Source organism: Camelus bactrianus, chromosome 8 (genome assembly GCF_048773025.1).
Source record: "Camelus bactrianus isolate YW-2024 breed Bactrian camel chromosome 8, ASM4877302v1, whole genome shotgun sequence".
NCBI lineage: Eukaryota > Metazoa > Chordata > Mammalia > Artiodactyla > Camelidae > Camelus > Camelus bactrianus.
The window spans coordinates 73,171,443-73,196,448 of NC_133546.1; the positions used below are offsets into that span (position 1 = coordinate 73,171,443).

The following is a 25,006-nucleotide window of genomic DNA, read 5'->3' on the forward strand; positions in this document are numbered from 1 at the left end:
GAGAGTTTGATAATAAAATTAGAAAAGCTTGCAGATTCATGGAAGTATTCTAGAGCTGTAGCATGACCCTATTTGATATTATTCCCACATTCTCTAAGACTTAAAAGATACACCCATAAGGGAAAACTCTAAATCTTGAGAAGGGAGTGATTTCCAGCCAAAAAGTGAAGGCAGCCAAACCGTTCTCTGGTTTTCTGAATTTCATGTCAAGTGATCTCAGGTGTCATGTATAAAAATTACTTCTCCAATTTCAAGGAAGGATGTTGAATTTTTATCAGCATAGAAAATTGCGCCCTATCCAAGTGTCCACCACATATAGTCAGAAGGTGACACAGAGCCCATGAGCTGATTCATTTTCCCCAGGTTGGTGGCACTTCTCTGATTAGACACATGTGCCCATCAAACACCGCCAGCCTATGTAAGGTGTGTATATAATTAGTAGAGCCTCATCAGAGGAAACATCTAGCCAAGGTCTTGACAAGATGGGAAATACACTCTCCCAGCTGTTTTCTGAAATCCCACCAAGTTTTCAGTTTCAGAAATGTTGCAAGAGTGTGGGTATGGGCCACCAATATAATACGGAGAATCTGAATGATGTCAACAGCGTGACTGATGGTGATGAGTAATTGAATTGCACTTTCTGAGTTTCAGTGTGAAATGATGTAAAATAGCCTCCTGTAGTATAAAATACCCTCTCATAAAAATATGTTGATTCCTCATTTTAACAATTAGCAATAGGTACATTGAAGAGTTTGGTATCAGACTTGAGCTCAGCGCCAGCTACTAACTAAGCTATGTGACCGTAGGAAACAAAATCATTCTCTTTTCTCATTTCCTTGGTTAAGTAGCAACTGCAAGGATTACATGACTCGGTGCTTGTAAAGTGATCCAGCACAGTGCCTGCCACCTCTGAACCACGTCGCAAATCTTAGCTCGTATCATCATTATATATATTAGTTCTTCTTCCTCAAAATACACTTTCAAAGGCTCCTTTATTCTCGTCTATAATTTTCCATTTCTGATTCACATGCCTTCAGATTTCTGTGACTTTTAGGGCAGCAGGATTTTGTTATTAAATTTGCCACAAGCGTGTTACAAGAAAGACAATCAAAGTCACTTCTTACACTATTCAGTGATATACAGCATATTGACAAAATAATTGGTCTCAAATAGTGGTCTACATATTTTTTCTGTAGAAGTCCTTATAGTAAATACATCCAGTCTGGTGGGGAGGGGTCATACCATCTCTGTCACAACTTCACAAGTGTGGTGTTGCAATTCAAGTGTAGCCAAGGACAATGTGTCATCGAATGGGCACAACTGTAGTAAGCTGACGGGAAGTCCTTGGAATGGAAGAAAAATTATTAAGATTGATTAATGAATCCAAATATATTATGTTTCCAACATCAGTTACGATAACAAAACCAGACAAAATAGACCAAATCATCAATTTTTTAAAAAATGACTTTATTGCCAATCATACATTTTTCAGGAAAATAAAATACATTCTAAGTAATTCAAACAGGAAGGGATTTAATACAGGAAAAAAGATACTTTAAAAAGGCTTTGAAAGGGAAATCAAGGTAAAATGCAGGAACCACAAAGTCATACGAAATAACTGTCAACCTCAGCTTCCTAGAGCATCTAACTAAGTAGCCTGATTCACAGAGGGGTCACCTGGGAGCTGGCACCCGCCTGGCCGTCTGACCAAATCCACATCCCTGCCTGGCGCTCCTCCAGCAGTTGCCTAATTCTTTTCTGCTGCCATCTTCCACATTTTAAGAAAATGCTTTTCATCAGGAGAATCTAAACCAGATATCTGCTGCTAAAACAATATGGGAAATGTAGTTTCTATGAGCCTCACTCCTGATATACAGAGATAATCTTAGAAGGATAACAAATGTTGCAGCACAGGAATAGGTAAGAGCTAGCCCCAGATTATCCATGGGTAAAATGAAGACAATGGATTTTTAAGGTAATGTGTGCTTTGAAACCAGTAAGGTAGTGCCTTGAGAATTTAAAACGAATATAGAAACATGAAAAGTCATTTCAAATTAGATAACAGCAAGATGAAATTGGAGCTGAGAATGATACATTTATTTCTACTGAAAAACAGGGAGTAGATTTGTCATCACCAGGTGAACCACAGCCCTTTGTTTTTACATTTGAAATGGCCGTGGTTATGAGGAAGAAGATACACATCTTTAAAGGAATTGCTTCATGTTATAGACAACAAGAATTTTCCAAAGGCAAAGAAAAAAAAATGGTGGATTAACAGATCAATAAATTAAAGTGTTCTGGGAGGAGAAGGACATAGAATTAGTAGTTTCTTTGGACATGATTCCAGGAAGCTAAAGCAAGAGAGCTGAAGAGAGTTGGAGGAGGACGAATATGCAACACAAGAGAGCATTTTAAATTTCCCTGTTGTGGGCAACGGGGCAACAGGGCAACAGGGTGGGACTGTGCAGAAATACCCTGAAATGGACAGGGTGCTTTGCAGAACTGTCTGTTTGAAAGACTAAATAATCCATCAGTCCTTACCTCCCACTGGTTGAGGGCACCCCCAAGAGCATTAACTCCAGATTCCCCAGGCTCGAGTGCATGGGCCACGTTGGAGAAGGGTGCCTCCAGAGCCTGAGGTGTCATGCTGGGAGTTCTAGACAAGCCTGACTTGTTCCGCTTGCCCAGGAATATCAATCATGGCCACTGCTGGGTCAGAGGTCAACCAAGGAGATTTGTCTCAGAGACATACAGGAGACTGCTACCATTTACCTCTCACACTGCTCAAACTCACTCATGGGGGAATGTTTACTGTGCACATGTTTAGGTCACACTGTAGGGTCCTCCTTCCCTTCGATCATCAATTTATGGGTCTGAAAACTGGTGCAGATCTGGAAATGGAGTACAGACATCACCATCTTACACTAGGAGATCAGATATTCATTAATGTTTGCCAGTATAATAGATGAGAATTAATATCTCTGTGTAGTTTAAATTTTATTTTTCTTATTAAGAGTATAATCTAGACTATTTTCATACTTTTAAAGGCTAATTTTATGTCTGTTTCTATCAGTATTTTGGTCATGGATTTTTTCCCATTTTTTAAAAAATGGACTTTTGGATTCCTTTGCCATCAAATTATAAAGTGTTTTTTGTTTGTTTATTTTTGTTTTTGTTTTTATGTTGGAGAGATTACTGCTTTGTCTGTGATCTACATAGCAAATATATTCTCCTAATTTGTCACCTTTCTTTTGACTGCTTATGGTGTTTGTTGCCACAATACAAACACCTAAAAAAATAATGGAATTTGTTAGAATCTTTTTTCATTACATTTGGATTTTGAGGCACAGTTTTACAAGCTTTCCCAATATATTTGATAGTATTTGTGCACCGGACCTGTCTTGAACTAAGAGTAGTTAAAATCCATTTTTAATAGATTCTGTCAATTTCTCATCATATTTTCCATGGCATCTGTTTATGGAGAGCATTCTTCTTTATTCGGCCCATAGATCTTCAAAATCATCATATATCCACTGTAAATATGGCCTTTCACATTATAAGGTAAATTTCTTTCTTTCATTTATTTCGGCTTCAGATTTATCCTGTCTGAGAATAGGATCACGGTCTATGCTTGTTTCTTGTCTCTATTTGCCCAGATGCCTTTACATACAGAGCAACATCTCTGGCCTGGATTCCCAACAGAGCAGCTGGAGCATCCATGTAAAAGGGAAGTCATAGCATACCATTCCTCTGCACAAAGGATTGCAATGGCTCCCCATGTCACTTGGAGGAAAACTCAAATTTCTTTAAATGGCCTGCAATGTTCTAAGGGCTGTTGATCGCAGTGCCTCTCTGGCATCCCTTTGCTCTCCCTACTCCATCCACCCCAGCCACCTTAATGTTCTTTGGAATTCCCAGCCACGCTCTCACCTCAGAGTCTTTACAGCAGCTACTGCTCCCAGCTGAGACATCTCTCAAATATCTAAATGGCTAACTTCCTTGGTAACTTAAGCTCTTTGCACAAGAAATTGGAATCCTCAATTTTAAGTTGCAACGTAACCTCAAGCTCTCTCGCCCTGCTCTACCCTCACTCTCTTCGCTCTGTTCGCTGTTACTGTGCCTTTCCTACTAGAATGCCTGCACCATGAGAGCAAGGATCTTGTGTGATTTGTTTATCGATGTAGCCTAAGAATCTAGGATGATGCCAGCACACAGTAGGGCTGGATAAATATGTGTCGGATAAAGGTTTCTGTTCTTCTTTAATCTTGCATTATACAGATATATTCTCTTCAATAATGGCAGAGTGATCTTTAAGAGTGTAATTGAACTGCACTATATCTTTTGCTCAAAACCTTTTTAGTGACTTCCCATCACCTTCAAAATGAAACGTAAACTCCCCTCCCCTGAGGAGCAAGACCCTTTAATACGCTTTCTTCCCAGACTCGAATCTTTCACAATTCCACTCACACATCCTGAATTTCAGCCACGATAAATCGCTTGCATTTCCCCTAATACACTGTTTGCTTACAACTCTGTGTCCCTGCCCTTAGGTAGGGTGGCTATACAATTTATCGTCCAAACCAGAGCACTTCTGAGAGTTAAAGTGGGTCTTACTAATAAGTGTAAAATGAGGCTGTCCCAGGCAAACAAGAATGAATGGTCAGTCACTTTATCCTTAGGCTCTCTGCCTGAAATGTCCTTCCTAATTTCTTTGCCTGTTTTTTTTTTCAAAGCATCTTTCATGTTTCAGTCTCTAATGACATCCTCAACTAGGTCTGTCCACATCGCTGGTCCAGAGCAGACCTCTTTCCCTTGTACCCATCATGCCGTTATCCTCATCACCATACACCTCTCTAGGGGCCCCTGACTGGGAGGGTGCTGCCTGAAGGCAAGAACCATAGTATTTATGCCTTTATCTCTGCCGTTAGATACAGGGTATGCAGATAATAGATACCAATGGCATAGCATTGCAAGATGGTAAGCTTAGGGGTTGTATTTTGGGGCTGCAGAGTCAAACTAGTGGGTTTAAATCATGGCTTTGTCAAATACCAGCTGTGTGATCTTGGGCAGTTAAAAGTCTGCTCATAGAGTGGTTGTGGGGATGAAATGAGTTCGTACTGACATGGGTAGCCAAAATAATGTAAGGGCTCTGTGCACCTTACATATTCCAGCAGTACTTCAATAAAAACTTCACTGAATGTATAACCAGTTTACCAAAATAAACATTAATCATACTGTTATAAGTAATGTCTTCACTGGACTCCGAGGTATAAAAATATTCTTCCACATAGTGTTTTATTTGATTCCCCCCCTCCAAGAAACTCATCATTGTATGTCTCAGTGTCTCAACTTAGAGTGAAGAAACTTGTTCAAAGGGCTGAATATCTTGCACAGGAATCGGGAGTTACTAAATGAATTAGATGGAACGCACCTATGTATATCCCCACCTGACCCAGCTGCCCTCTCGACTTAAAACCCTCCTCCCTCTCCTCCTGCCAATCTGCACAATGCTTCAGGATGAGATGCCACTTCATCCAGACACTCTTTCCTTGCCTTCCCCTGCTCCTCTCCAGCCGGGTCAGGTGATCAGTCTGGGTAACACCGGACTGGGCTTGATTACACAGTCCACCTGTTTACCTGTTGCCTCCTGTCAGGACTATGAGCCTCTCCAGGCCAGGAATTGTGTCTTAAAAGGACGAGCCTCTAGGAACTAAAGCAGGAGCTCACCATTATACCTGATATATAGCAGCTGCTCAAAATTACTCATCAGTACTAAACACACCCCTAAATCTGGTGACTTTCCAACGTTCTAAGCAGCTTTTGAAAATCAGCCGTAGAAATTTCAAAAAAAAGCATGTGGAAACAAAGAGCAAGCTACATTTTAATGAACAAACCTTAATTTGACAGATCATTCTGGCGTTTATGAAACGCTTGTTTGGTACCAAGTACTGTGCTAAGGACATTGCATCATATTGTTTTCCATTTTTGATTTACAATAACCCTGTTGGCTAGGTATTGTTATAATTCCCATTTTACATAGGAATAAAATATAATTAGACCATTCTTCATATGTTGTGTGTGGTATACCTACAAAACTTTAGATCTGGGTTATAGAAAATATCCAAAAAACAAGACTTATAAATACTCATTTATCTCAGAAAATTCACGAGCTGCTACATATGAAAGAGTATCAGAATGAAATTCAGAGCTGTGTTATCCTTAGGTTCTTATTTACAGAAAGAAAGGGTTTATTTTCTACATAGCACATTACACAATAAATTCCTCCCCAAATTATTGTGTATCGATGGTTCATTCATACACTTTTGGTCTCCAAAATTATCTTGTATTGTACCTTCCCCTAATAGCTGGTATTGAATTCACAATTTTTCTTTTCAAAGGCATTGCTTTGGTCTTTCCATGATCCTTAGTCAGGTCTTAAAAAGACTTTTTATTCTACTAAGATTTTAAAAGTCAAATTAAGATTTCCTCTATTTTTACCATATGAAATATATTAGTTACTGAAAATAAAAGTGTTATTAATTATATATTTATTGAGGACTTTCCCAAACGTTTCAGAGTGGCCCACCTAATACTTTTGTCATGCACAGCTCCATGTCTGTTTGTAAGGTTTTATGAAATGTGTACATGCCTCAAAACACCATCTATATATATGCCTCTGGCTCAGGTGACATTTAAATCTGCTTATACAACGAATGCCATATGGGTTGTTGTCAACGGATACAGAAGGCTGCGGTAATAATCTTTGCTGAGTGCCATGACTATTATTACTAGAAGGAATCAGGGTTTCTTGCATTCTGGTGAGTTAAAAATGTGTCTAGAATTCAATTTGGACCTGACATCTGACTGTCCTTTCTTGTATGGATTCAAATTACTTGGACAGACTTCCTAGCACAGCAAGGCAGCCTCATTACTTCCTCCTTGGTTTGCCGTGGCACTCTCTGGCTATTCCCCCCACCCCATCACTTTTCCCATCAATATTGTGAATAAGGTTAGGGCTTCCCGGAAAGGGGAACATCCAACTAGTATTTCCTATGGCCTCTGTCTCTGTATTGTTGGTCTTTTAGTTCCTGGATTTCAACAGTTTGATCTTTAATGATATTTAGAAGGCATAATTTAATTTCCCAAATCCAAAGCATTGTGATGGTTTTAGAAATCCTGCTGAAATCCAGGACTCAAGCTGCCGTAGGAATTCCTGACCATTAGAAAATGAGAAAAACAAGAGGGGAACAAACCCTTTGCTCCAAAACATGAGGGGAGTGAAGACAGGAAATCCCTTTTGGGTGGTTCTTCATTTTTAATGACTTGTGGTTTAAACGCAAATTTATTAAGAAATTACAGAAGTTATTTAGAAATAACAGAAGTTATTTAGAAATAACATCTTTTAAAACCTACAAGTACCAATTAATTTAACATGCTATACAAACTTTCACAAAAGTGTTAATAGAAATGAGATAAAAATCAAATAGATTAAAATAGATAAAAACATGTTTTTTCCCTCCAAGTACATGTGTATGCCCTTACACTAAGAACGACAACCCTGTGAAGACGTGTGTGTGTGTGTGTGTGTGATTAATTTTGATTTGTTATTCTGAAGGTCTGTGTCTGGTCATTGTTTAGTAATTAGAGAGTTATGTTGGTTGCTACTTCTTACTTGAGAGAGGAAATCTATTTAAAAGTCCATCTGTCACTTACCTTCTTACATTTCAGAGAAAAATACTTATAGGAGCATATTTAAATACACACAAAACACCAAATCCCTATAAAACAAGTTATTGTGTTTATATTTGACAGTAATAACCTTGGAGTCACACAAAAACTGACTTTCTTTGTGTCTGCACATGCTACCAGTTTAACTGCCTTATTTTCATTCATCTGTCAAAGCAAATAATTGTTCAATTCTATTAACTGGCTTTTAAAGTATCTTTATAAAATTTGACCAGTGGGATTATCAAAAGGTTCAATGGCTGAGAAAACTTGGGAAAACAATTTTCATGGTATTATTATGCAGTGTGATATCATACTGCATAATAAATTCAGTAGATGAAACTGAGTTCAATGTCTGTTTCTGAAATAATTTTAAGGCACAAAATGAAGGAAGAATTTATCTACCCAGAAAATGGCAATCAGAGAGAAAAATATAATGGTTGTTTTTTACGAGGTGTAGCCTGCCCTAACGTGGAGGTCTCAAATATTTTATTCATTCTACAAATGTTAATTAATAATTATATTCATATTGCTATCATAGTAAAAATATTTATTAATGACCCATAGAATAATTTCTTTAATAACAGCAGTCTTAAGTGAAAGGCCAACTTGTCAGCCAGATAAAAGCTGGGATGCTATGAGTGAAGAGGGACTGGGGGGTCCCACACTACAGGGCGCTTCCTTATTCCCAGACACAACCTCACAAACTCTGAGAAGTCAAAATTTTAAAATCACCACATGTGAGTCAATGTTATTGACCACGGACAAGATTGCTGACATTTCAAATTCTCTTTACACTCACTCTGTTGAGAGTTCTTATCACGAATGGATGTTGAGTTTTGTCCAACGCTTTTCCTGCCCCTGTTGTGATGACCATGTGGTTTTTAGCCTCCATTTTGTTAATGCGGTGCATCACGCTGATGGACTTGCTGATGCTCTACTGTCCTTGCGTCCCTGGGATAAATCCCACTTGATCATGTATATGATCCTTTTAATGTACTGCTGAATTCAATTTGCTAACATTTGGTTGAGGATTTCTGCATCTATTTTCATCAGAGACACTGGCCTGTAATTTCCTTTTTTTTTTGTGGTGCTCTTGTTTGATTTTGGTGTCAAGTTAGTACTGGCCTTAAAAAATGAATTTTGAAGTTTTCCCTCACCTTCAATATTTTGAAAGAGTTTGAGAAGGATAGCTGCTAAATCTTCTTTAAATGTTGGTAAAATTCACCAGTGAATCTGTCTGGTCCTGGACTTTAGTTTCTTGGGAAGTTTTGGATACTGATTCAATATCCTTACCAATCGTTGCTCTATTCAGATTTTCTACCTTTTCATATTTCAGTCTTGGAAGATTATATGTTTCTAGGAATTTATCCCTTTCTTCTATGTTGTCCAATTTTTTGATATATGATTGTTTATAGTAGTCCCTTATGATCCTTTGTATTCCTGTTGTGTTAGTTGTGAACTTTCTTCTTTCATTTTTGATTTTATTTCTTTGAACCCTCTCTATTTTTTTCTTGGTGAGTCTAGCTAAAGTTTTTTCCAATTTTGTTTCTCTTTCCAATGTACTAACTCTTATATTTATTGACCTTTTCTGTTGTTTCACAGTCTCTATCTCATTTATTTTAATTTTGATCCTTACGATTTCCTTCCTTCTACTAACCTTTGGCTTTATTTGTTCTTTTTCTAGTTCCTTTAGGTGTATTGTTAGATTGCTTGAGTTTTTTTCTTAGTTCTTAAGGTGGGCTTGTATCACCATGAACTTCCCTCTTGGACCTTCTTTCACTGCATCCCATAGATTTTGGAATGTTGTATTTCTATTTTCATTTGTCTCAAGGTAATTTTATTTCTCCTTGATTTCTTCATTGACTTATTGTCTGTTGAGCATGTTGTTTAATCCCCATATGTTTGTGATTTTTCCAGTTTTCTTCTTGTAATTGATTTCTAGTTTCATAACCTTGTGGTTGAAAAACATGCTTGATATTATTTCCCTCTTCTTAAATTTGTTAATACTTACCTTTTGGCATAACATGTGATCTCTCCTTGAGAATGTTTCATATGTATTTGAAAGGACTGTGCATGCTGCTACATTTAAATGGAATTATCTTTATATGTCTATCAATTTCACATAATCTAATGTGTCATTTAAGCCTAGTATTTCCTTATTGGTTTTCTGACTGACTGAATGACCTATCCATTGATGTAAATGAGGTATTAAAGTCTCCTACTGTTATTGTATTGCTTTCAATTTCTCTCTTTAGGTCTGTTAATATTTGCTTTATATATTTGGGTGCTCTTATGGTGTGTGCATATATATTTACAAATGTTATACCTTCTTATTAGATTCATCATTTTATAAATGTATAATGCTGTTCCTTACCTTTTATTAAAGTCTTTGTTTTAAAATCTGTTTTGTCTGGTGTAAGGATAGCTATATCAGATTTTTTTTCATTTTCCTTTCCATGGAATATCTTTTTTCCATCGCCCTTTCAGTATCTGTGTGTGAGGTCTGAAGTGAGTCTCTTGTAGGCAACACATAAATGATTCTATTTTTTAAAATCCATTCAGCCACCGTTGGTCTTTTGATTGAAGAAGTTAGTTCATTTATATTTAGAGTAATTATTGATAGGTATGTACTTATCGCCATTTTGTTACTCATTTCCGGCTGCTTTTGTGACCCCCTCTATTTCTTTCTTATTTTGCTCTCTTCCCTTGTGGTTTAGTGACTTTCTTCAGTGATATGTTTTGATTCCTTTCTCATTGCCTTTTGTGCATTTACTACAGGTTTTTGCTTTGTGGTTACCATGAGGTTTGCATATAACAGCTTATACATAAGCAGTCTATTTTAAGGTGATAGTAACTAACATCTAAATATATTCTAAAAATTCTTCATTTTACCCACTGCCATGTTTTATGCTTTTGATTCCATATTTTACAATTTTTTTTTAATTTTGTGTATCCCTTAACTAATTACTGTAATTCAAGGATTAATTGTCATATATGTAAAACATAGTGCTAAATGTATTAGCGAAAGGTAAATAAAAAATCATTTCACAATTTTACCACTGTGACTTTAATTTTTTTTTTCTTCTTTTGTTACAATGGTGAAAGATTCAACCTTGTACTCTTCCAGTGGGTAAGTTGTACAGAACTTCGTTAGCATGAGCAAAGAGTTCACAAATATCCAAACACCCACAAAAAAACATTGTTAGATACAGCAATAAGAGGAAGAATGTGTCCATGTAGATGAGGCAAAGAGAAGGGTCAGTTTGGGTCAAATACAGTATTGGTGATCTGGCAAGACAGTGTTATTAAGAAGTTTCATAGTTTAAGAATATTTTTAAATATTTTTAAAAGCTATAAACATGAATCACAAGATTTGTACACCTAGCTACTAGAAAACCAGGGAAAACACATATTAGTTTTGAATAGAGTACACAAAAAAACAAGAATTCACTTTTACTAAATCAGAAGAAAAAATTCTTAATGCATTATCAAAAAATTTTATAATATAAGAAGGCATATGGCTCATTAAGAAGGGGTTCTATAAGAAGAACACTTATAAAGTTAGCAACTATTAGAATGTACAATTCAAAGATTAATTAAATCTCTAATTTCCAGAGAGATAACAGGTTTAAGACAAGGAAAAGCTTGAGAAAACACTGATAATACCAACCTTTCTTCATCATCGACTGGACTTGACAGGAATTAACCTTTTCAAATTTTACATGTGACACTTCTATTTAGGTTAATTATTAGGTATACTGTGTGGTGTAAATTATTCTCCACTTCATATTTTGTCGAAATACCGTCTTCATCTTTTGATCATATCAAGATCAATATTCCACGTGTTACCAGAGATTAAGTTCTTGTCTCATAGCAGAATGAATACTGAGATGAGACACGAAGGTCAAGAAAGCAAAGTGAGGATTTATTAAGGGATGGAGAGCACACCCTCAAGGGGAGAGCGGAAAGGCTCAGGTGAGCGGCTGCCCTGAGTTTCTCTGGCAGGTTGGTTACATAGAGTGTAAAAATGAATGGGTGGAACATGCATTAGAGAAGTAGGTATTTGGAGTCATGTCCCCTGATTTCCATCCCAGGTCCACTTTCCTGAGGGAAGGAGGGATTTTTGTCCTTATTTAGTCTTGATTGGAAGTGACATGACATCAGTGCATCATGGGTACTTCTAATCTGCAAGGCTAATTTTATAGTAATAAAGATACAATGAGCAAAAGGTTTTATTCAAACACTGGAGATTCCTGCCTTTTCCTACCTTTTTTATGATCGACTACAGGACACTTTTCACCCCAAAATGTGTGATTTCTTATCAGTCCAGAGGTTCCTGCTTTTCTCTGTCTACTGAAGGAATGGTTTCCTGACAGCCCAGCCTTTCTTTCTCTGCCCATTCCTGCCATTTAGCCCATGTCCCCGTTTGTTGGCTCACATCTAGCTCTCTGCCTGCTCCAACATATGCACTCTCCCTCAGTGTACCCATGGCTAGAACAGAATACTTCATTAGAGAAAAGTTGTAAGTAAGAGTGTGTTCAAAAATCTCAGCAAAATCTAATACACTATTTTTTTGTAAGTCTCACCATGAATTTTTTTTAAATGATCCAGAGATTTGAGTTGCTACATTCATTTCATTATGATGTATAGCAAAACGTTAGGTAATGATCATGGGTTGATATTAAATGCATTGAATGACAAGGTTTCACAGAGGTCGTACTGTTCTTTGTATCTGAAATTAGTTGTAAAATATCTGCGTTTCCTTCCTTCATAATCAGCAATCTTCTCACAGACAAAAAGTCTGTAAGCAATTTAGCCTTTAGTGTTCTTAGCACAACAATGCAACTTTGTTCACAAGGTGTCTGTTCACAAGGTATTTTGGCAACTTCTAATCGGAGTAAGAATAGGGGCTTTTTAAAAATAAGGCTTTTAGAAATCTTGTCATTTTAGGGCTAAATTTTAATAGAATGTGGAAGTTTGAACTCTTGAACTTTAAAAACACAAAACCTAATTAATCACCAATTTGTTCAAAATGGTCTTATGGAAAAAAATAATACAGAACAAAAAATTTGGCATTGAGTGGAAGCCTCCACTATTTTCGAACAAAGGTGCAGGGCAGGAGAGAAGGGTCCAGACATTTATAAGAGCAAGAATGTTCTCTCTCCTCTTGATAGAAGGCGAGCACAGAACTGCTGGAAAAGCTTCATCAAATGCTGTCTTGAGTCCTCATCCTGTAAGAGCAGAGCACTCCAGGTATTCGCACAGCACCAATCGCCCTGGCCACGCGGCTAAACCCTGCGGGTCAGTAATGGGAGTCAGTTTCTTCTCCTTAGTTTCTCAATTGTGTCTTTATCAACCCTAAAATCAAGCCTCGGATGATGGGAGTGTTGGGACAACGGACTTGCCCTTCAGGGTACCACTTTGCCCAAACATCTGCAAATGAGGCTGAACTCAAAAGACAAAAGAAAATTGGGAATGCATCTCTTTGCAGGTAGGCTAGGGGGCGCAACCTGCCATAATCTTGTCCAGCTGTATCCGTAAACCCGGATGCACCAGTTTTCCATCTGCCGTTACTGTGCGAGAATCATTTCCAAAGAGGGCGGGGGTGTATCCTCCAGGAAACGCATCGGTTGCGTAACTGATCGGTAGGCAGGTTGTACCTGCAGCGCCAGGGGCCCACCTCCCCGCACTTCACTCAGCTTTGGCTGCAGTGGCTGCGGTAAGGCCCTGGTGCTGAGGTCAGAGGCCTCGGGCCCGGCAACCTGAGTCTCCCTCCGCCATCGGCAGGCCAGAGCGCCGCAGCCACCCCCACTCAAATCTGTGTCTGATTATCCTTTAATGGGAAACAAATAAGCTGATTATTCAACTAAATGATAACACTAGCTGTAATCATGGGACTCGCCCACTCGCCCTGAACCTCTTTCCTCTTACTTAAATGCATATATTTTGCTCTGTCATTTTTATTATTTTAAGATGAAAACCATATGGTTATGCAGCAGAAGAACATCTAAAGTTCATAGGTTGCTGCTCATGTAAACTCTCTATCTTTGTGGGATTTATGTATCTAATTATGACTTCCTAATATACATTTTCAGAATATTTTATTTGATTTTTAAGTCAAGGTTGCTTAGGAACTGTTTTTTTTTTTTTTTTCTTTAAGAAGGACACATCTTGGTGAGGCTATATATTATTCTAAATAACGACATTAGACTAAGTAACACCACCCCCACAAGTCATCCAAACACCGTATCATTTTTACTGAGAGTGGCGGGAAAACATTTGGAATGGTTTTTCCAAAAGTTCTAGGATTTTCAGCTCATTTCCATTACAGTATATTTAGCAAAGGCAAACCATGGCCCAAATACCAAATCCAGCCAGCTGTTAATTTTTGCAAATCAGGTTTTATTGGAACTTACTCATGTCCATCAGCTTGTGCGATGCCTATGGTTGCCAAAGATCACTGATCACAGATCACCATAACAAATATAATAGTAACAGAAAAGTCTGAATTATTGTGAGAATCACCCAAATATGACACGGAGAGCAGAAGTGAGCGAATGTTTTTGGTTAAATGGCACTTACAGGCTTGCTCATCATAGAGTTGCCACAAATCTTCAATTTGTGGAAAACTATCTGCAAAGGGCAATGAAGAACAGGGTGCAAGTTTTCACATTTATGTAACTGCTCACCCCAACCACCAATCAAGTGTATAATCAATGTTTTCATCATGCATATGCAATGATCTTTTTTTTTTTTTTTGCTACGTAGGACAAAAATAAAAGACTAAGTTCACTTGACTTTAAATATATTACAATATTTTACCTTTACTCTTAGAAAACAGCCATCTACTTTTTTAACTCCCCCTAATGCCTGAATTGAGTGATAGGGTTGTGATTAAATCCATTCTGAAAACTTTATACTGACATAATTATAAGCACTCAATAATAATCCTCTCAGTGGATCCAGCAATAATTTTATAACTAGTTAAAAGTGAAGACTCCACATTGAATACTTACATGACTGTCCCTAAGTGAACTCTGTGCTTTTGGCTGGATTAATTTAGCATATCTAAACAAAGAAACAAAGAAACTTCCAGTGAGATGTGGTGAGTAGAATAAGCCCTTAGGTTAGGTTTATGCAGGTAAAGAAAAACAAAAATAAGAAAAATTTATCCAAATAATTCAGCCAAAAAAAAAAAAAAAAAAGAATTGGATTAAGTCTGAATAGTTAGGCAAATTACTTCCTACGAAGTCTAAGGAATTCCTGGTTTAATGTAAGGTTATTTCAATCCTTGCTTACATCTTGTTGTACTTTGAACTTGACCTTACACATAGCCTCAGACATCACACCAGAGTGAAGACTTCACTATGGACGAGATACAATACTGCATACTGAGTTTCAGAGACACTACAACAGTGGCAGAACACTCAGTGAATTTCTGATAATCCTAAAGTCACATGGTCCAAAGATTCTCATTCAGAGAAACAAGCTCACTGATGTTGAGAAAGGTATTATGAATTCCAGGACACAATTTATGTAATTAGAGGTAAAGAACACTTACTTATACAATAGGCAAAATTCAACTTCTGCTAAATTATCTTGCCTGATTCAAATAATAAAGTACATGGAATATTGAGACTCAAATGGGAAGGATTTTAAGGGTAATAGTTCAGCATTTCTGAATTGATCGTAGGGAAGTAAATCAAATTTTTACAGTTACTAAAAGCAAGTTCAAATTTTCAAATGTTGTAGAATACTGACCTCCCCTCCCCCCACCATCTAATTTCTGGGTAAATTATAAATATATCACAGCAATCAATCAATAGTATTCCAACTATTCACAGATAAGACATTTTAAAAATCAGTACCCTCTGTTAGGATGTTTCAGTGGTCATAATTAAATTGTCAATTATGTACAAGAAGATAAGAAGAGATTAGAAAAAGAAATAGATGTAATGATAGATTTTTATGGAATACGAAATGTAAAGCATAATTAAATTCAAACACTTAAAATAATAATTGTTCATTTCCCCAAATTTTGAGTCATACTGATGCCCTAAAGTCAGGGAAAGCACAACAGTGGGGTTAAGTGAGATGGAAGAGTAAACTCTTCTGGAAGCAATAATTTGTGGTACCAGTGAGTTTTCATCCTGAGCTGAAGTCATTCTTTGTACTTTCCATTCTCTTCAGAGTTCCAGGAATTTCTGCTCATCTCAGGATGTGAAATGGCCCAGCATCACTTTGAACATGAAATAAAATCAGACCCAGGGTGAATTTCCAACCTCTGTAAGAGCCTCCTGTTTCTCCTGGGAAGAGTATTTGGAAACAATCAAAATCTTATTTAAATATTTATGAGGTTAAATGTTCATTTCCATGGATTTCTTCAGGTATGGTGATTGAAAATGTCAGAGCTTTTTAAATTGAGAAGTTCCTGACCAAGAAGACTATATCCAGAATTTGTTTAAACAAGATTAAGACTTGAGATAACTCATAGATTTTGCAATCATTTTTATGAGCCCAAACTTTGAAAACTTGAACGAGAGCACAGAGTTAAAGAAACTGGAGAAGGGCCCAAACAAGAGGATTTACTGTTTTATAAGAACTAAGGAGAGAAAAAGAAGCTGACTGTTCCCTCCTCATCCAGAATCTCAAAGGGTATTGCTGTCGTCTGAGACAACAGAGATAATTCATGTTACACAAACTTTTAGAGCAATTTCAGCAAAAATGTGTGCTGGAGTTACTATCTGGGTTGCCGAGACAGGAAATAAACTGAAAGTTCAGAATATTAAGCTGAGTGGCATAAGGAGGTTATCACAAACACATGCTAAAAGCAGTGATGTCTCAACCTAGAAGCTTTATTAAGAAAAAATAAAAAATAACCGCAGAAAATGTCTTCAGATAACTCTTTCTCTATTTGTTAGTTTGGGTCTCTGTGGTGTTACCCTGCCAGCAAGTGTGTGTGTGTGTGTGTGTGTGTGTGTGTGTGTGTGTGTGTGTGTGCACATGCCTGTTCACAGTGCTAACTTATTACACTCATGTGCTAATGCAGTTTTGTATTGTAGAAAATGTCTTCCCAATCAAGATCGTCCATGCATTTTGATTTATATTTATTATTCTGATTTTTCTTTCCTTAAACATCTCAGGTTACCTACTTATCCTCCATGCACTGAGTTCTTTATATTTCTAAATATAGTTGTTTTCTGGTACTGAAATCTACTAAATTACCTTAAAATGACTAGTGATTAGTGAAGGAGATTTGAGTGGCCCATAAAATGAGAATCTTCGATAGATTTAGGTCAGATCCACTTTGGCCTTTGAGGTGTACGTTAGGACATGCCTGCTTATATGAATCTCATCTTCAGCCAGCAGCTGTGTGTTGCCTCACTTGATGGTGACCGTGAAGAGGGAGGGCAGCTCTGGTTATGCCGTGCAGGACTAATCAGACAGGGTGGCGTGGGTCCCAGGTAAGGGTTCCTGACTTACCAAAAGTCCTCTAGCCCACGGTTCTCTCTTTTACTCCTCAATTTGCTGCAATTATTCTATAACAATAAATCAGCCTATGAAATAAGCAGTACTTACAAACATCTGAAGTTGCATCAAGCCCTGAGTATACTAACATCATTTAAATCAACTAATTGTTTTTTGGGGGAAAAGAAAAAAAAATTTAATCTAATAATGTGTAGATCTCATTGGCTAGATGCAAATAAAACTCTATTTGTGGTTTCATGAATTTGTGCATTTATGCCTACACACCACCAAAGCTGACGTAAAATTTTCTACAGTAAAAGGGCTGAGGACTATGTAAAAAAAATAATTAATTAACAAATAAGATCTATTTTTGAAGATAAAAAATAACAAACAGCAGGTTAATTTGTTTAATTTTTTTTTTCTGTTTTAGCAATCATTTCTCATACTGGTATGTCAAGTGTGTGAGTCTATTATATTATGTTTGGCTCTGTACCATACTTTAGATTTTAAATTAATGCACTTCATTGTTTAGAGAAGTTTTAGGTTTATGAAAATATTGAGCAGAGAGTACAGAAAGTTGCAGTCTACTCCCCAACCCTCACACACAGTTTCCCCTGTTACTAACATTTTGTATTAGTGTGCTATAGCTGTTGTAATTGGTGACCTGATATAAACACAGCATTATTAACTAAAGTCCATAGCGTACATTAGCATTCAATCTTTGTGTTGTACACTCTGCTGATTATAATCGAAGTGTAATGATACGTATTCATCATTACAGTATCATATAGAATCATTTCACGATCATAAAGATACTCTGCATGCTCTGCCAATTCATCCTTACTTCCCTTTCCCCAAGCCCCAGGAGACTGCTGCTCCTTTTATCGGCTCTATAATTTTGCCTTCTCCAGCATTGCATAGAGTTGGAATCAGACAACATGTAACCTCTTCAGATTGGCTTTTTTTCATTTAACAACATACATTTAAATTTCCTTCATGACTTTTTGTGGCTTGATAGCACACTTCTTTTTATCTGAATAATATTCCATCATATGGCTGTACCTCAGTTTATCCATTCACTGATAAAGGATGTCTTAGTTGCTTCCAAACTTTGGCAATTGTGAATAAAGCTGCTATACACTTGTGTGTGGGTGTCTGTATAAATATATACTTTAAACTCATCAGGGTAAATTTCAGAAGCACAACTGCTGGATCATATAGGTTTAGTTTTGTAAGACTATGTAAAACTATGTTTAGTTTTTTAAGAAACTGTCAAAGTGTCTTCCAAAGTGACCACTACATTTGTGTTTTTACCAGCCACAACTGAGAGTTCCTGTTGTTCCACATCCTTGCCAACATTTGGTATTGTCTGTGTTTTGGATTTCAGCCATTGTAATGCTATCTCCTTGACTTAATTTGCAATTCCCTGGTGATGTATGGTGTTTACCATCTTTTCATATGTGTGTTGACCATGTGTATATGTTCTTTGGTGAGATATCTGTTGGGATTTTTGGACCCCTTTTTAATTCATGTGCTTGTTTTGAGTTTTAGGAGCTCTTTGTGTACTTGCATGCAGTCCGTTATCAGCTATGTATTTTGCAAACCTCGTCTCCCAGTCTGTGACTTGCCTTTACATTCTCCTAACAGTGTGTTTTGAGGAGCAAATTTTTTTAATTTTATGTAAGATCAACTTAGTTTGTTTTTCTTTTTTTTTTCTTTCATGGTTTGTACTTTTGGTGTTATATCTAAGAAGAGATCGCCAAAACCAAGGTCACCTAGATTTTCTCTACATACATTATCTTCTAGGAGTTTTACAGTTTTGTGTTTTACACTTAGGTCTATGACCCATCTGGAGTTAATTTCTGTGAAGGATAGAAAGTTTATACCCAGATTCATTTTTACGTTTATTTTTGATTTTTTATGGAGGTACTGGGTATTGAACCCAGGACTTCATGCATGTTAAATTAAGCACATGCTTTACCCCTACACCCCAGACTCATTTTTACATGTCAATGTCCACTTGTTCCAGCACCATTTGTTGAAAAGACTCTCCTTTCCTTATTAAGTTGCTTTGTTCCTTTGTCAAAGATCAATTAATTATATTTATGTGGGTCTCTTTTTGGGCTCTCCATTGACTGGTAGCATGTTTTAATCATCAGTAATTTTTTTTAAAACTTTCTGGTACATTGTATAACACCATAAAATAATCAAAATTTGTCTTTTAAAATTATTTTCAGAATATTATGTGCATTCTTATATAATTAATCAGAAGTCAAGTACTTACCTTTACTCTTTTTTAAAAAACAATAATGAGATTCTTGGGAAAATATTTGCTAAACACAAATTGGCTTTATACAAAATCTTGAGATATGTCTAATCCAAGGACATATTTATAGACTAAAATATTTATTTGCAGATGCATAAACTGTAGAATAAAATAATTCAGAAATGTTTTATTTAATAATAGTGATAATAATTAAAGTTATCAAAATATTATTAGGTATATAGCACTTTTCTAAGATATTCCTTTTTTTTTAAATCCATTAAGAATTCTTTCTAGTCAATGGGTTTTCAACATTTAGAGTCACAGACATTTGATAATAAGTAAAAATCTCTCTTCATATGAAAGCATTTAAATTCATTCCAATTTCTGTATATGATTTGAGGAGTTGGTGTTTCTTTTGAAATACATCCATGGAGCCTAGGATCAGAAACAGCCAGACCAGCACTCACAAAGTATATTCTCAGAATTCAACAAGATGTTAGTAAGCATTAAGTGATTTTTCCGGTTTCTGTAGTCAAATAAATTTTGAAAACGCCTGATTCAGCAAAGTTAAAGCTTTCTGAATTTTCTGAGGTAGTACCTCTCCGATCCTTAAATATATTAATGTACATTATGGTTATTGAAAAGGGGCATAAAGTACATAGCACTTAAAACTAATTTGAAAATGGAGGTTTTTTCTTTCTTTTCTCAGAGCGTCTTGCAGGAATAGTGCTGCCAGGATACTTCAGAAAGACCGAGCTAGTCTAATGTTCTGTGATGTCTCTGAGGAAGGGACTGTGTAAAGTTAGTAATTACCCTATTTGTCCTTTTCCTTCCTATAGTCCTTTAGCATTTCTAAAACTACTTTAAATTTGAAAGGATATTAGGGCAACATGGCATTTGAATTTGATATCCAGATTCCAGGTGGTACCCTGGAGTGGGTGATCTCAGGAATGACAACAGAAGATTCAAGACCCAACACAGTGCCACTGAAGTAGCCTAGAGTGTGCCCAGTACCTCACAACATTGGCTTTGTACACTTTCATGACACCTCAACTCTCTGGTCTTGTCTTATATACAAAAATCCTCTTGTAATTCTCCAAGCTGTACCTCTTCCAACAGCCCTTGACTAGTTGAAAGATAGTTCACTCTTCTTCTGTCCTCTATGGACTTTGTCATCTCTCTCAAGTTGTCCCTTACGGCATGTATGATTTTTCTTCTTCTGCCTAATATCACTATAGAAACAAAATTAATTTTTCATTCATTCAACTGTCCCTTGACCTTATGTCATTTAGTATCAGTGTTTTCTCACTGAGATTTTGAGCTTCTAGGCTGAAAGTGTCATATCAACTTAGCTTGATTCTTTGAGCAGTCAATATTTCAACACACATATTGAAATAATTGATTATGTAAATGATTTCAAAAATCGATGATGTATATCATGCCCCCCCAATACTGCATGGGCTATTAAATTTATTAAGATATCTTTTAATCTTTATACATGAAAATTATGCTAAGATGGTATTTTTAAGTTCACAGGATAAGCACTGAGAAATCTCTTACTTTGAGACACTTTTTAAAATTCGGATTTATACAGGAAATTACTCAGGAAGCTAAGAAATGGGTCCAGACTCTTACCTGGCGGTAAAAGGAAGAGGTGGGAAGAAAAGTTTGTAAAAACAGGTTGAGGACATTAAAAGAAATAAAGACCCATTTCTCCTTCCTGCCCTGTATGCGTCATCAGAAATCCATCAGTTTAGCTTAACATGTTTTCTCTTTTAAAATACCTCACAGAGAGATTTGCTTTTCATGTATTTAATGTCTGTCACTCTTGGTCTACTTGCTTATCTCATCCAGTAACTGTACATTCCTTGATGCGGCTTTTGAATCTTTCAGCATAAGTAACACAAACATGTGTTGAATACATGTTTGAATGAAATAATGAATCCCAGTAAACTAGTTGAAAGGAAGGTTATTTGACAATATAAATGTTGAGAGATAGGCTAATTTTGACTTGGATGATCTGCAATGACGTGAAACATGAAGGCCCTGGAACATCTCCGCAGTCCCCCCCCCCCCCCCCGCCAAAAAGCAAGCTCTTATCCATCACAGTTCGCCACTCAACAAAGCTCAGTATCTTTTTGACTATTTTGAGTCAGTCTGGAAATCTCAAGTTGCTTATATTATATTACCTATTAATAAAGATATTTATGGATAGAATAAAATGTAATAGATATCAGGGTTCAAAGGAAACAATGGAAAATTTGTGAGAAGAATTTTAAACAGGTAAATGTGTTTTGTTTTAAGACCTGATGGAGATTTCTGACAGTCTGTTAGTATGTGAGGGGAGCAGGGGTTTTCACTGTTTCTCTAACTCTTGTCTTTAGTCATCTGTCAGAATTTAACAGTGAATTACATCATTTTAACGTGTATGGTGAAAACTGCCATTTGAATAATGATTAAATAATTAGAAAGAAATTTATAACAGGGAAGATCTTGAAAGATATATTCTGAAATAGCTCTTAAAATTGCTTCAATGATACAAAAGAGTATATATAAATGATAAATGCTTTCAGCAATGTCTTCAGTCAATAACCAAGTTTCTGGCGATTCCACTAAGGCATCTTGTCAGTATTCTCAATTTGAACATATTCCAAAACACATCTGAGAAATTAAATCCAGGAGATGCAAAATCAGTATATGAACACAGCTATGAAGGAGCAAGGTGGTGTCTGTCCATGAAGTTCACCACACTAAAATGATTCTGTTGTTGAAATTACTCAAAACACTAGGCCATGGGTTATTAAGTGTGTTCTGTAGGGTACTATATAAAAGGCAATCTTGTGGTAGCAGTAATGTTACCCACAACATGCCAGTCTATAAATTCCAACCAAGTTTGCCAACTACTATGTGATGAGGGAAACATGAATTCATGCTGCCGGAATGACTTATCTCCTTTTTACTCTTGCCTCAGAAGCAGCAAGTGAAATATTTGACCATAAGTAAGCAAGCTTAGGATGATTTCATTGAATGAAATGTACCAGATTTTTTGAGGATCAGAAATACAAAGAACGGTGGTCGTGTAACAAGAAAATCAATTCCCTGGAGAGATGTGTTGCTTTGTTACACTTTTGGTTTAATAATTTAAGAAATGTTATTTCAATATTTTAGACTTCTGTTGAACCTAGAGCTTTCATTCTGTTAATAATGTTTAAAGCGTAGAAAATAACCTTATTATACCTATGTTCAAATGCACCTGGATATTTCATATTCACTGTTTTCTCCTTGTAATATTAATTATATATATTTTTTCTGGTTTGACTATTGGTGTTAAACTTAATTATATGGTGAAGACGTATAAAACGGACTCCCAGCATCAGCTAAGCGAACATGGAAAACACATCCTTGTCCCAGGTTTTAATTATTTCACAATTAGTCACTAGTATTTTAGCACCTTTTTCATTTGCACCATCTTAATAGATATTTTGTAAAGGATTTTTTTTAAATTTTCAACGAGCAACATTTTTGCTTTATTTTCTGATTTGGAAAAAAAAAATGTGTTCTTGCAAAGCCGTAAAGCATGAGCTTCCAGAAAGAAAAGTCGATCAAAATCTTTGACTGTTAAGCATCACTAGTAAAAATGGCATAATTTTACATTAACCCATGCATTGCTTACTTTAAGCTAAAAAAATAAATAAATAAATAAATAAATAACCCCCCCTTTTTTTTCTTTTCCATTTATATTCTCTGGCACACCATCTGCTCTTTCCAATGTCCTAGTTTATGACAATGGACTTGTTAGGAAAGGCAAGTTTGCCTACCGCACCGTGAGGCCAAACAAATTGAAACATAGAAGTGTGGAGCAGAAAAAGTTTTATTGCCGGGCTGAGCAAGGAGGATGGGGTGGCTCATGCCCAAGAAAATCCTGAACTCCACGAAGGGTTTTTAAAGTGTATTTAAAGTCCAGGTAAGGGAGGGGGGTTGAAGGGTTAGTGATAAGCTCACACACAGCCCTCTGGTTGGTTGATGTGGAGGTAACAGGGCGGTCAGTGCTATCAACCCCTAGGAGCCAGAATGTCTGGGGGCCACGTGCTCTCAATCACCAAGTCGTTCATTTCTTCCATTTGGTGGTGGATTAAGCATCTGAAAAACTCAGGATATACATGAAATACTATTATCTGGGTCCTTCAGAGAGGAGCTGCAGCAGAGGATATGGGGGAAGGGTCTGACCCTAGAAGGCCCCACAGGATCCTGCTCGGTTACAGACTTGAGATTTTCTGTGTCATTCTGGATGGCAGTGCTGTTGCCACAGAGGTTAACTCTGAACTCTCCTTACTTCTTCCCGATGCTCACTGAAGATTCAAAGCCAATGGGCCAAGTATCTGAGCTTTCTAGCACCCACTGTGGAAGGCAGGACACAATACAGTCCTCCAGAAACATAACTTTAAATACAGGGACCAAAACCGATGGATATCCATTACACTTATCTATCATGATGTGTTAGACGAAACAGCGTGCGTTCTGAAGGCAGTCAGGAATTACCACCTGCGTGGTAGTTCACAGTGTCCTAACATCGTATGGCTATTATTTCTTCCACATGTAGACCTCCATGAAAATGACATGGCCCACCATGTGTAAATGATATTTGTGGTGAGAATTGAATGAGATAGTATCTCTAAAAGCGCTAGACTCCTAGAATTTACTTAATGCATATTGTTAAGCATCCCCAATCCACTTTCTTTTGCTTTTGCCATACAAAAGTACTTGATGTGGAGAATTCTACATCTACGACTGGTACTGAAACTGTCTGTTTTACATCTTCGGTTGACATTAATAAGGCACTTCAAGCTGGTGTGGGTGGATATTCCTTCCTGTTGGAAAGAGAACAAAACCTTCAACTGGGAGCAGCTGGAGACAAACATTGGAGAGAGGGAAAGCAGAAAGTGTTGCAAGGCTTAATCATTTAAATCACAGATTAAGTCAACATAATAGCAGAGCAAATGCAGAGAATTTAAAATGTGTGACAATAGTGGCAAGCTCACAGAGTCTTTTCATTGGGATCAACAGAGGAAATGAACTAAATGAACACAATTTCATAACTCCTGAGGAAAAAAAAGAAAAAGATTCATAAGCAAATATTTTATTTCCCACTATAAATTTATTACAATTTTCTTTGTGTACAAAGCTCTTATGCAAAAGAATGCAAGCATTAACTGCATGAAAAAACAATAAATAATGAAAGCTATTAACTACTAAACTTCCTGGAGATTTCACCATATACACATCCAAATTAATCCAATGGAAAAACATCTTTTTTTCTGCCCATCATTGAAAAACTAAAACAGAAAACAAGCTAAAATCTTCAAGAAAGATTATATTTTCCTCAAAAAAAAAAAATATTGAGGAAGAAAGCAGGTACCGTCATGCATCATATTAAACAACTGGAAAGTGGATTGAAGACCATCTTTTGAAACTGAGTTTTTCAAATGCCACTGATTCTGATAGATCAAAAATATTGTAAGTTAAATTCTTGGCTGGTACTATCAT

General features: G+C 36.6%; 1 pseudogene; it reads right to left on the bottom strand.

Moving 5' to 3' along the window:
• The window catches only part of LOC123617163 (ras-related C3 botulinum toxin substrate 1 pseudogene), a 30,619-nt pseudogene extending 6,666 nt beyond the window's left edge, over positions 1–23,953 (bottom strand).
• Positions 23,954–25,006: the final 1,053 nt, after the last annotated feature.